The sequence below is a fragment of the Pteropus medius genome, unplaced genomic scaffold, assembly GCF_902729225.1.
Source record: "Pteropus medius unplaced genomic scaffold, Ma_sr-lr_union100, whole genome shotgun sequence".
In the NCBI taxonomy this organism is placed as follows: domain Eukaryota; kingdom Metazoa; phylum Chordata; class Mammalia; order Chiroptera; family Pteropodidae; genus Pteropus; species Pteropus medius.
In genome coordinates, this window is record NW_024345601.1 from 15,454,194 (window position 1) to 15,467,393 (window position 13,200).

The following is a 13,200-nucleotide window of genomic DNA, read 5'->3' on the forward strand; positions in this document are numbered from 1 at the left end:
GTTGCAACCCTCCATTTAGAAGACACTGTTCGCGTTACCTTCAATTCACCTGATACTCCAGAGGAAATTACACCAAACAAACCTGGCAGATGTGAAAACCATCCCTTTTCCTGTGTGAGACTCAAACTTTGTTTTCTGTTTACTTTGATTCAACCATTAAGTTTTTGTTATTTAATGTTATACCTGTTTGGCTTATATAGGAAACTTTTCAAGCAGTTCTAAAATGTTCTATTACAAGTATTACTATGCCCCCCTCCTCTTTTTCTAATTTAAATGAGGCTCTCTTGTGGAAACTAGCTGGAATTAATATGGACACAAATTCCATTCAAGTGCTAGTTATTTATTCATTAGATTCCAGCAGTGCCTTTTTTGTGTAATAATGGAGTCCATTAATGGAAGAGGTAGAGAAACAGTGAGCTACGCTTCCTTTAGAACACCTTTCTGGCATCCGGTCCCTATTGCCACCTTTCTGAATTAGGGTGGCATTATTTCTGAGCATAATAAGATTTAGAGACATTAAATCATGGACTTCAGAGTTTGGAAGGAATTTGGCGGGGAAAAAATTATTTTTTCACTCAGCCCTATTTGGGGCCTCAAAGCCCATATTTCTCTGATACCTAAATTTTCCAAGCCTGTCAAGAAAGGATGACATCGTTATTTATGTGTTGTGGATAATGAGATTGATGAGAAGGAGCTGAGGCAGAAAAGGCTTCAGAATGATCTGGATATGTCTTTCTAGAATCTGAAATGCCAGGTGAAGAATGGTCACTGGCCCATTTATTTATTGGCAGTGAGAACAGAATCAAAATCAATGGGCTTCAGGTACACCATGAAGAGCTTAGGTAAAATCTGAGAAATGTCCTCAAATAAGGTGGGTTCTTTGACATCAGAATAGACTCTCCCGAGTTTTTTTTATTTTTTTTCCGAAAGGCTTTATTACACATACAAGGGTTGGGGCTCAGTCCTTGGCTGCTGCCGTCCTCATGGCTGTAAAGACATTGCTCAGCTCCTCTCTCTTCCTCTTGGTGCGATGTGTCCCCACCCTTTTCTTGATGAACTTAAGGGTCCACTTGTCCTAGAGACCTTGGGTGGCACCATGGCTTGCCGCTCTTACGGGGCAAAGCTGCACACCACCCTCATCACATCTCGCAGGAACTTGGTGCGCTTGGGGAGGCGCCCGCCGCGGTTGTGCCCGCGCTTGCTCACGCTCTTGCTCACGCTCTTGCTCACGTTCTTGGTCACCTCGTGATCCTCGCCGAGACCCATGGCCGTGGGGTAGCGGAGAGCCACGGCTGCTGCTCCTCAATGGCGGCCGCCGCTGAAGGTCACTCCTGAGCATTTTCGATGTTAACTGCCTCATTTAGTTTACGTGGGCGGCCATCCCTGCAGGTAGTTGGACACATGTAATTAATAAAGACTCTTCTGGGTGCTAGCAACGGAAACCTGCTGGAGCTTGCTTCAGCAAAAGGTGAGAATTCACGTTAGGGCTACAAGAGCAGGAGCCAGAAGCTGTCTGCAGCCTGGGCTTGAGACTCTGGGAACCCCAGCAACCCCCTTTGCTTCCTCTCCTCCTTCTGCCTGGCTGCTGCATTCTCCTCTCTGCCCTTTTTTTTTTTTTTTTTGTCCCAAAGGGCAGAACTCTGGGGAAGGGCACTTGTTCCTGGGGAAGCCACCCAGGAAGAGTGATCTTGCTCTTGTAATGCCACTTCCAGTTTCCTGGGGAGTGTTCCCTCAGTGGCCCAGCTTGATTTGATATCACCCAGAGGGGGGCAGAGTGAGGGAACTGCAAAGTGGATTTTGGCTAGCTCTGGGAGTCTTAAGAGGGCATTTTAGAAATTTATGGAGCAGTCGTGGTGGTCCGTGATTGACGGCTGCTACTAGCATTTATTGGGTGAGGACCAGGGATGCTAATTATCTATGATAGGCAGAACAGTCTTACACCCCAGTATGTATACTGTGTTTTACTATGAGATGATCATGGATGAAAAAAACAAAACCTGTTTATTACTTGAACCTAGAGACCTAACTTAACACGTGAAGATTATTTTGGACGTTTGAAGTAAGCTTGATTTTATCAGTCGATGAAGAAAGATTGTGCTTTGTTTTGGAAAATTTGTCAAGGTGTTTGTCATTTTGAAAAATCACACCACCCATGGCATCATCATATAATCTATCAGTCCACATTTGTACCTGCCCCATTTTTTTGATTTTACATTAAAGTACAAGCACCTAATGACCCCATTATATCTTCTAGGTTAGCCTTGCCCAATGAACTGCATATTGAAATGCATGTTAGGTATATTATAAATATTTTCCTTTTATTCTTATTTATATTACTCTTAGGGCAATAAATATATATGTTTGAAATTGTGCTTAGGAAGGTTATCCAAGAATTTGATTTCAGATAGTAAAAGAGTGTTAGAAGTTTGCTGTAAGCTTCGGACTTTGGGGCTTGTAGAATTTCGAACACAGTGCTAGGGGGAGTGACTTAAAGTTATTTTCACCCAGCCTAATAATTCAACTGATTTAAATACTCTTAACACTAAACATTTAAAAATAAAAAAAAACTGTAGCCCATGCATGGGGTGCAGCTGACAGAACAAAGGAAGAGAGATATTGGCCTCATGCTTCATACCCTTTCCCTTCCCATATATGTGCTTTATGGCTCCTGCTGGACCAAGGCCAGGTCGTGGGTCTCCTCATCATTCTGGAAAAGCCTTAGCAGTGGGCAATGAAATCAGATTATCACACAAGTTTTATATGTACCGCTTTCTAGGGCTTCAAGGGAATCTGTGAGCTTGCATGGGAAAATGTTACATCTGAGTTTCACTGACCTCTAACCAAAATTGAGCAATTCCTTAACTTTTGAATATTGGCCACAATGACAGTCAGGTTAGTGTGTTTGTAACTGTTATCTGTCACCTTATCACCAATGTCAGTACTCATTATGATTTTGAGATTATGGTGGTAATTATACCTGCTGCTAAATAGTGTCATTTAATGCATTAATAAGCATATGTTATTATATTATAATTTTAAAAATATTTTGATAATTTTAAATATAATTGACTTCCTCTGTAATCCTATGTATTTCATTTACGCATTTAAAAAATCCTGAGAAGGGATCCATAAGCCTCACCAATCTGCTCCGGTGTCAGTACTGCAGAAATCGTAGAGTAGAATTTTGGAGTGCTCTGGACACTACACATCCCACTGCTGCCCTTTCTCTTCTGTTTATTGGTAGTTGACCTCTTCCTGTCTTGGCCTTTCCCCAAGACTGCAGATAAGGGTGTGGGCTTATCTCCAATTGTCTTATTTTCTTCTTAGATCTGATTAAAGAGTCGAGCTTGATTCACCCCTTGGTTCATTCTTTTATTGTACATGAGGAGGCAAGTTTGCCAGAACGTTCCTCCGGGAAGGCTGTATTGATCAGAACAGGGTACATGATGCATTTAAAGACAACATGTAGTGATTATCTGAATCCTAAACAGAAGTGTGATTTCCAGTTAAGTTTTTCAAGTGGGGAAAAACCACAGACATTCTGAAGGAAATTTACCCATATACAGACCAACTTTTCTGTTTTCTTCTTTGTATACTTCAAAGTTACATAATTACTACACAACTCTAAGAAGTACCCATTGCCCAAGAACTATGTTGCTCAGATGGCTGTGGGGGTTGAGGGGTATTTTCCTGCTACCATATGGCTTGGAGGAGGGTCATTTCCCAGAAATTAGGGTTTGGGGGGTGGAAGTAGACAGCTCCATAGGTGTATACTTGATCCTGGTGGCTACCTTGCTCCCCAGTGTGTCCATCTAGAGGGTGTTGTGCCGCAGCTGTAACTGGATTTCTGGGAATGGCGTTAGCCTTTTTCTGTGTCTGGAATTTCTGTTGGTAGGAAATGAGTTTGCCATAGAAGAGCCCACTGCACTGTTCCTTGCTATCCTCCAGACAGAGTCATTGTTGTGCTGCCATGCTCATCTTTTTCCTCTCACAGCTTCTAAGTCTATATTTAGAAGCTGGAAATGCTGAACATTTCCTTTCTAATTCTTTAGTAGTTGAGCATGGAGAGGGATCTTCATGCATTCAACTCTTATACCTTGGACAACCTTATAAGTAATAATGGGAATAATATTTTTTCATTTTTTGTTTCAAAGCTATGCTGAAGATTGGAATTGAATAGTTTCAAAATTTTAACCTTCATTTTTCTTTGGGTTTTGTTATTGATCAAATTCCTCAGTGAGTAAAAGTTACTCCCTTAAGGTTGTAGAAGCAGCCCTATTACCTGATATTGTTACTGCTCATGTCAGACTGAAGAGAACATGCATGCATGTGTTTAACAAGCTTATCAGCGAAGTGACAGCATCTCCGTCTTTTGTAAAAGGGAGCGGCAAAATTATGTGGTTTCCTGAGCTGCTGATCGCTATTACAGATTCACTTGCAAGAGTACTTGCAAGAGTACTATAAGGTACTGTTCAGCCTAATTTTTAAAATGCAATACCTCACAACCTTTTATAGAGAAACCGTCTTATCGTTGGATCCAGTTCTTTTGGCCTGAGAAAATAAGAAATTCGCAAATCCATTGCTGAAAGGTGATGTTTTCACTCAGTTAGAAGGCTGCCCTTCCCCAACCCCCATTCTGAGCCATATTCACTTTGACCTACTTTTTGTAGAGTTTTGTTTGGTGTGAATTTTGATCTTAATCCTGCCTTTGTGGAGAGAAGAAATAAAGTCCAGAAGATCTAGAGTATGGGCATTTAAACATCCACAAGTGATTCATTTCCTGGTCAGTTGGATGACAGTTAATTGCGTAGCTGCTGGACACAGGTAGATCCCATTACTGTTTATTGACCTCATCACAATGGAAGGTGATACAGGTCCTGTCTTCAAACTGATAGTTCGCACACAGAGTAACGCTTTTTCCAGAAAGTGGACCTCTTGAGCACATAGCTAATGTCCAGGGGAGTACTGGGCACTCCTGGGACCCAAGCCTTGGGTGTACGGTCTAATTCCATGCTAACAACAACCCTCTAAGTTAGATTCCTTTGTTTTCATTGAACAAATGTGAAATTGAGTTATGGAGAAGTTAAATGTCTTGTCTGCAGTGACTCATATAATTTTAAGGTGACTATATAATTCAGTACAATCCTGAATTGAGAGCCAAAAGGAGTAGAAATGATTATGCCAGGATAACAGGCATAAATGGGGATGTATGGCCCCCCTACTAATAAGGTGTAGATTTGGGGGTTAATTCAGGTCTCTGACTCCAAAGGCTGCTTGTTCTCTTAGGTGCCTTAGATTGGACTGCCTCATCCACAAATGAATTGGTAAGGCACATATTGAATAAACTTTTGAAGGTGGGTTCTGTGTTTAGGTATAGAGCTAAAGAGAAATTCCTCCAAGGCTAGGTAAAAGTTTCCTTTGGCAAGAGAAACATCTACTAGAGATTTTCTTTCACATAAAAATGTGGAAAGGGTTTTGTTGGGAAAGCAGATGGTTTTTGTCTTCCTAAAAAATGGTTGTCCATTTTTCGTTTAAAAGAATGAATCTGCTTTAGCATTTACAAGGAAGATAAGTGAGATTAATAAAATCTTGTATCCAGGGCAAACATCTTCATAGCTAGTTACAATACAGAGTGACATAATGAATTCTTCAACAATAAAGGATGTAGGTGCCATTTACTACCTCTGTTTTTAGCACTCTGTCCATGACTATGATTATCAAGGCCGATTTGTGTGACATAATCATTACTATGAGATGTTAAGATGAAATCCCAGCACCTGAATATGTTGTACTCCCAGTATTAGACACTCTGGCTTGCGATGAGCCTCAGACACCGCATGTGAACATACTCAGTAGAGGTACAGACACACGAAGATAGATGAAGCTTATAACCAATATCACAGCCCAACTGTGAAAAGTAATAAAGATCATCACAGAGCACTCACACCAGGATTTATCTGTTCACTGTGTCATGTTCTCGTGCCAACTTCTAGGCCAGTTGAGGTGTGAAAGCTAAGGTTTTCTAACAGAGCAGTTCTATAAATACCACGCCTCTAAAAAAGTCCTGCTGGATTGCCGTTCATCATCAAGTCAGCAGTGACAATAACGTGCCATTCATAGGCCATTGTTGGAAACCTACAGCCAGCAGGTCATGGGTGAAAATTATGTGTTTGGTTGGAAATTTGGGATCTGGCTTTTAATTGAGAGCTGTTACTTGGCTTTCATTCTATACCCAGGTTCCCGTGGGATCTGCCATCTGAACCTTGGAGCATCCAAAAAAGACCGAATCCAAGAGTAGGTAAATGAAATTTTCTAGTTTTGAAGAAAAAGCTTTCTCCTACCAGGAGTGACTGGTGGGACCTGGAAAGGGAGCAGGTGGCTCAGGGATTGCACCTGCCCCTGTGATCTGTTTGAGCTGCCTGCAGAAGAAGACAGAAATCTCTGGTTGTCTTTTTGAAGGGCCAGATTTTCCCCTGGAAATAAAAAAACCAGAGGCTACGAGACAGAGAAAGAGACAGAAGAAAACAGGATTGGAGAAGCCGGGGCATAAAAGAGGTGGCCTAGGTGGCAAGCAGTGGTCTGCTTGGAAAATGAGACCGTGGAACACGCAGAGCAACTGTGCTGTCTTGGGAACAGAAGTCTTGGAATAGGGCAGGAAATATCAGCTGGGAAGTCAAGAGATCTGGGGGCTGGTGTTGGCCCTGCCATTAACCAGCTTTGTGAGCCTTTGCTCTGCAAAAGTGGGCGAGTTGGGTCAGATGTTATCCAGCATGACTTCTGGCTCTAAAAGACTTTGATGCTGAGCCACTGACCCTTTCTAGGGCTCATCACTGTGGCCCAGAAAACATTTGCTGAGTACTTACATGTCAGGCATAGAGACACAAAGGCGAATGCAACACCTGATCTCACATCTAGAGTGGGGCCCTGTCATAAACGCTCCTATAGTAAAAATAGTTAACTCTTGTAAAGCATTTATTATGTGCCAGGCAGTGTTACAGATACTTCTTCTTGATTTACATTTATTAGCTCTTCTAATTCTCTCAACAACCCTATGAGGTAGGTACAACTGTTCTAATTTTAGAGATGAAGGAACTGAAGCACAGAGAAGTGATTTGTCCTGTTTCACATCTGACAGGTGGTAGAGGCAGGATTTGAACATGGAGCCTGGTTCTAGGGCCCACACTGTGTAGCTTCTATACCGGGAGTGGCTGTCACATGTTCTTGTTGTCTCCACTGGTGGATTGCTAGCTCTCTAAGAAAAGCAATCTTATCTGACCTCGTCCAATGTAGGCTCTCCACTGCCCCAATATCATTCCTATCTGGGGCATTTTCGTTGAATGATTGCATGAAGAGATGGATGGATGGATAGATGAGATAAACAGTGTCTTCAGGGAACTTACAGTCTAAAGAGGAAGATAGATCCATAAACACTTAATATGAATGAATGGTGTTTAATCCAATCCGAGGCATCAGGAAAGCCTTCTTTGAGAAGGTGATTCCTCTGAGATTTGAAAGATGTGCAGAATTTGGGAGAATCAGGTGGGAAAGTCATGCCAAGCAGAGGGCCATGTGAATTAACTCTACCATTGCCTCCCAGTCAGCTGTCTCTGGAGCACAGAGGGCAAGGCAGAGTCTGTTGGAGCTGAGGCCAGGTCAGGCGGAGACTTCCCTAGAAAGGCGTTTGAGCTTCTTCCTGAGAACAGTGGAAAGGTTTAAGCAGGGAAGTGACATGTGCACTTCAGATTTCAGATGGGGTGTTCTGGCTATATTGTGAAGGGCAGAATAGATAGGAACGATATTGGGGCAGTGGAGAGGCTCCTGCAGTGGTCCCCACAAGAGATCATGGCACCCTGAAGTGGTGGGGGTGGGGAGAGGTGGCTAAAGGGGTAGGAGAGGAGGGTGACCCTTAACTAGAGCATATTGATTTCAAGGTGCCCCAGGGCTGCTGATGTGCTGTACAGGTACTCCCACACGAGTGCAAAGCTGGGCTGAGCCTGGAGGGTAAGGACTGGGGTCTGTGTGGGTTTTGGTATTGCCTGTATCAGTTGGAGGTAAAAGCCAGGAGAGTGGATGCTATTACCCCAATGCCTCAGGTAATGGATCACAAGCACTGGAGGAGGAGTAGATAGCCGGAGGGAAGAAATCAAGAAGAGCAGAGCTGTTGTCAGAAGTGGGGGGAGAGGGGGTTGTGTGATCCCATTGATAGGAAATATCCAGAATAGATAAATTTACAGAGACAGAGAGCAGGTTACTGGTTGCTGGGGGCTGGGAGAAGCAGGTGAAGGTGGAGGACTGCTTAATGGTTCTGGGTTTCTTTTGGGGGTGATAAAAATGTTTTGGAACTAGAAGAGGTGCTGGTTGCACAAATTGTGAATGTTCTAAATGTCACCAAATGGTGCACTTTTAAAGGTTAATTCAATGTTGTATAAATTTTACCTCAATAAAAAAAAACGTTGGAAGGAGAAGTGGGCAGGAAGCGAAGTCGGTCACATCCAATGACCAGAATTTTCTGTCCTCCGCTTGCTCCTTATTATGTAATGGGTTTGTTTTTATCATTTCCCAACACCTGATGTTGTTTCGCTTACTAGGATGTAAGTGCTGTGAGATTCAATCCTATTTCTCTGGTCCTGGCATGGCATCTGGCACATAGTGAGTGCTCAGTAAATGTTGCAATGAATGAGTGGTTGAGTGGATGGATACAGTTGACAGTCAGGCAGGCTCCCACAAGCAGAGTGGGAAGGGGGTGCCGGTTTGGAATCGCTGGCTGAGGATAAAGGGAGATGGAGCTGACCGAGGACAGCTGAACTGCCTGAGTGCAGAAGAGAAGGTGGACTGTGAGCCTAAATTTGTTGTTATAAGTTAGGGTGTTGCTAGGTGATGGCAGTGGAAAGATGAGGATTTGAGGGAAAAGAGGTCATTGATAATAACTGGTTTAGGGAGGCAAAGGAATATGGTAGGCTATGGACCCCGAGAAAATGGAAAGAAATGATGACAGGACTCTGAGGCATGAAGAGCAGACCAGTTTCGAATGGGGAGACTGGGACAGCTGATCTGGAAAAGATGTCAGAGATGTGGCTCAGTTGGAATGAAGATGAAGGTCATTGGGTTCCAGGTGGGTACTGTGTTGCAAGCCCAGATCAGTGATATCCAAAATTTGGTAACTCAGGATAACTCTTTGGGGTATGGGAAGAAAATATGAAAACTTTAATTATGTAAATTTTTTCTCTTAAAAATTAAAGACTTAGGTTTTAGTAATATTTACATGTTTATTATTTTAAAATAAATGAACATAGATTATGGGTGCATGCTCACTGACTAATGGGATATGTGCCATAGTATTTGTGAAGGCTACTTTTTAGGAGGTAGGACAGGTCCTTGGATGACATCCTTGGGAATGATGTCATATGGGAGATAAGGTCACATGGCTTGCTGAAATAGAGGCCCTTTGTTTCTTCCGTTTCTTGTCTCCTGGTTGACCAACTAAGGGTATCTTCCAGAAAGGGTGTAAGACTGGCTCTTTGCAAATCAATTATGTGTTGCAGATCACCTTTTTTAAGTGATCACAAACTATCTGTTGAATAGTCCTTGTAGAACTTGGCTACTCACCAATATCAGCAGTTTTGGAATCCATCACCACCCCCATCTGTGTGTGTGTGTGTGTGTGTGTGTGTGTGTGTGTGTGTGTGTGTGTGTGTGTTTAAATCGGTCCTTTTTCTCTTTGACTTCTGGGTGTTCTGATGTTCCTCCCCACCCTCACCCCAAGGGTATGACTTAGGAAAGTTTTTTTAGGAACCTGGATACCATTTTCCTGAACCTTGAAATTTGAGCTGAAAATAACACAAGATCTGAGGAGTGAGAGGCAGCAAAAAGAGCGTGGTCCTTAACTAAGGTGACCTGGCTTCCAATTCTGACTGTTATGAGCTGCGTGCTCTGGACAAATTGCTTAACCTCTCTGATGTCTGGTTTCATTTTAAAATGGGAGAAGTGGTTATCTACCTGATAAGGTTATGCAAAAAATTAAAAGAGTTAAAGATGCATGTGAAAGTCTCTTACATTTGCTAAGAATAAAGGCCAGTTCTTTTTCCTCCTTGACACCCCCGACCCTACCCCCAAGATCCTCTTATGTTCACTTCTTCTGCATTTCTACCCTGGTAGAAGACAGATGATAAGAACAAAGTCTCAGTCCCACCAGACTTCCTGTTGGGCTGGTTTAAAAATGTCCATTATGGTTAGCCCACTCTTTTGTGGGTTCATTTCACCCATTTTTATTCTGTTTTAAGTAGTTTGGGACATCCTAAGTTATGTTATGGTGCTTGGTTAATGTTGAAACCAATAATTAATTATGAGCCTTCCCCACCCCCATTAATTGCCTTCATGAGGAACTGATTTCATAGAAAGCAGAAAACAAAATAATGCCACCTCCCTGTCCCCAACCTCATTTAAGATATTGAGTCAAAGGAAATGAGTTCTGAGAACATTTTGAATCAGAATGTTTGAGTAAGGTCATTTCAAAAGCCCTCTTGTAGTTATGGAGTGGGGACTTTTTGAAGATGATGATGATGTTGGAGTCAGGAGACTCTCCCCAAACTGCTTGCGACATTACATAGGCCAGGCTTCCAGGATCGCTGGATGTCCGTCTCTACAGCTGGGTTTCTCTCACTTCTGGGGACTGGCCACTGCTTCTTTGACAGCCATATGCCTGCATGCTGGGTCTGACTGCATTTAATCAGAGTGTTGTAATATTCTACGAATGGAAGTTTAAAAAGTCATTCTGGAGTCTTTAGAAAAGTGTGGCTATGAATGAAAATAGGCCCTTGAGTTACTTAGTTCAGTCTGGTGGTAGGATAAGTGGGTGTGGTGGTCCTTCCTCAACCCAGGAAAATATTTTATTGTTTAGTTAAAAATAACTACAGGCACACCTCAGAGATATCGAGGGTTAGCTTCTAGACTACAGTAATAAAGCAAGCACAGGCACACATCACAGATACTGTGGGTTTGGTTCCAGACACTGTAATAAAGCGATACCGCAATAAAGAGTCTTAATCTTTTTGTTGGTGGAGGGGTCTTGCCTTTAGTTTGTAAAAAAGGACAATCTGTGGAGCACAGCAAAGCAAAACACAGTAAAATGAGGTATACCCATGCTTTTAATTTATAACTAGAATTTCAGCACAGATGTTAATGTACTTTGCGCTTTCTTTTCCTGCCCCGCCCCCGCCCCGCCCAAAGTGATTTTATCACATCAGGCTCTGTTTTGAAGTTCCTGATCATTTTATTTCCGCATTAGGACAGCATGGATGTGAGCTTTAGAGCTAATTCAGGAAGAGAGCCTAGTGCTGTGCCTGAAGTATAATAGCCACTCAATACATGGTAAATGCTGTTTTAAATTCAGATTTGAGAAAAGAATCATTCAGGTCCTATGCAGGCAGCGTAGCACTATATGAAAAGGAACCTATTGATTAAGCACTTAGAAAGTTTCAAAAGACCTCCTTTTAAATCCCAAGATATTGGCACTCATGTGATGGATGTCTTGAGGCAGATAAAACAGCCGAGTCTTTTTAGTGGAAGAAACAGGGATCCTTTCACATGAAATGGCACTTGAAAAATATTGCTGTAATTAAGATACACAGTGTAGTTGGTTTTCAGGAAATGTAAATTTTTCATGTCTTGAAAGAGCCTTACAGAGTTACTTTAAAGAAAAAGCCAGGCTCTACTGGAGATTTACCGTGTTGAAGTTAAAGTGTTCTTCCTTCTCCTGTTGGAGCTCTTATACCTAGTGATTTTGGCACAAGTGAGTCCTGGGACTCTAAGCTCTAACAGCACCCTCTCCCCGTCCCTCTATACCTGGGTATCTGTCAGCTTGAATGGGAAAAAAAATTCCATCTTTTATGTACAATGAATTCTAAGCATTTTCTTCCATTACGAATGTAGGCAACAAATCAGAGTAATATTAGAAGTATCCGACATTGTTACCAATAAATCCATCTCATTATAATTTTTGCAGTCTTCAAATGTTATTTACACACATCCTTACTTCAAAGCGATAGTAGATAACAGCTGCTTTTAAATCTTGTCACTTGGCGTATTAATAAAGAAGCACTTATATTGCTATATCACAGTTTAACAATATTGTGATAACTAAATCTAAGTATAATTTGTTTGCTTTGAAATGATTTATGTTTTATTTTATGCATTTCGAAACAGTATTTGGAGGAGACGTCCAAGGGCTTCAACTTATTGCCAGTGGGGTCCATGGCATATGAAAGGTTAAGACCCTCCTCTTCACCCTCAGTTTAAATTTTATCCTAACGGACTAGTACTAGCAGAGTGGCTCTCAACCCTGGTTGCCCATGAGAGTCACCAGGGGGAGCTTGAAGATCCCAGTGCCCAGGCTATACCCCAGACCACTTAAATTTGAATATCTGAGACTGGGACCTTGGTGATTACAGGTGATCCCAGTGTGTAGCTGAGGTCGAGAACCACTGATCTACATGTTCAGATAAATTAGCCTACTTCCTTCTTTTCTTCCTTTCTGATTTTTAAAATAAGAAATTAAGTTTCCTGCTCATGGTACAAAACTCAAACTGTACTGAAGAACACAGCTCTCTCACTTTTCTAGAGATAAGTAGTGCTGACAATTTTTGTGCATAAACGATGGTTATAAATACATACATCCACACATCTATCCATAATGGTATTATACTGTACATGCTATGCCATACAGACATACTATACATGTTTTTTCACTTATAGCATGAAGAGCTTTCCTAATCAATTTCTGAACTAGGTTGGTCCTTGAGATTAGAATTCTCCCTCTTAGGTGTTTTTATTTGCCTAAAACTAGGGAGCCTGATCACTCTCAGCCCAGTTCAGGAGTAATTTGGAACCCATGAATCCTTATTTCCCTCTTTTAAGAACTAGCACAATAGAGAAGAAAGAACAGCATTGGGGTCAGTCCCATCTGGGGTGTGGGACTGGGGCAAGTTGCTTATCTGTGTAAATTTCTTTGAATCTGTTCACTCATTTGTCAGAGAGAGACACAGAATGCTTCCTTACAGGGCTGCTGTGAAATGTGTACAAGGTCAGTGACAAGTAGCTATTATTCTCCTTGCAGACTGTATTCCCCAAAGGAGCTTGAAATATTCTTTGGGCCCCTCAGTGTTCTTTTTCTTATTAATATGCACGTAGCAGAAAGAACAGGAT

At 42.0% G+C, this 13,200-nt stretch overlaps 1 protein-coding gene and 1 pseudogene across 5 annotated transcripts in view; one reads left to right on the plus strand and one right to left on the minus strand.

Moving 5' to 3' along the window:
- Positions 1 to 13,200, plus strand: part of MGAT5 (alpha-1,6-mannosylglycoprotein 6-beta-N-acetylglucosaminyltransferase) — a 324,384-nt gene that overhangs the window by 10,781 nt on the left and 300,403 nt on the right. The gene's annotated exons all lie outside the window — the stretch shown is intronic.
- Positions 959 to 13,200, minus strand: part of LOC120611977 (uncharacterized) — a 21,514-nt pseudogene continuing 9,272 nt past the window's right edge.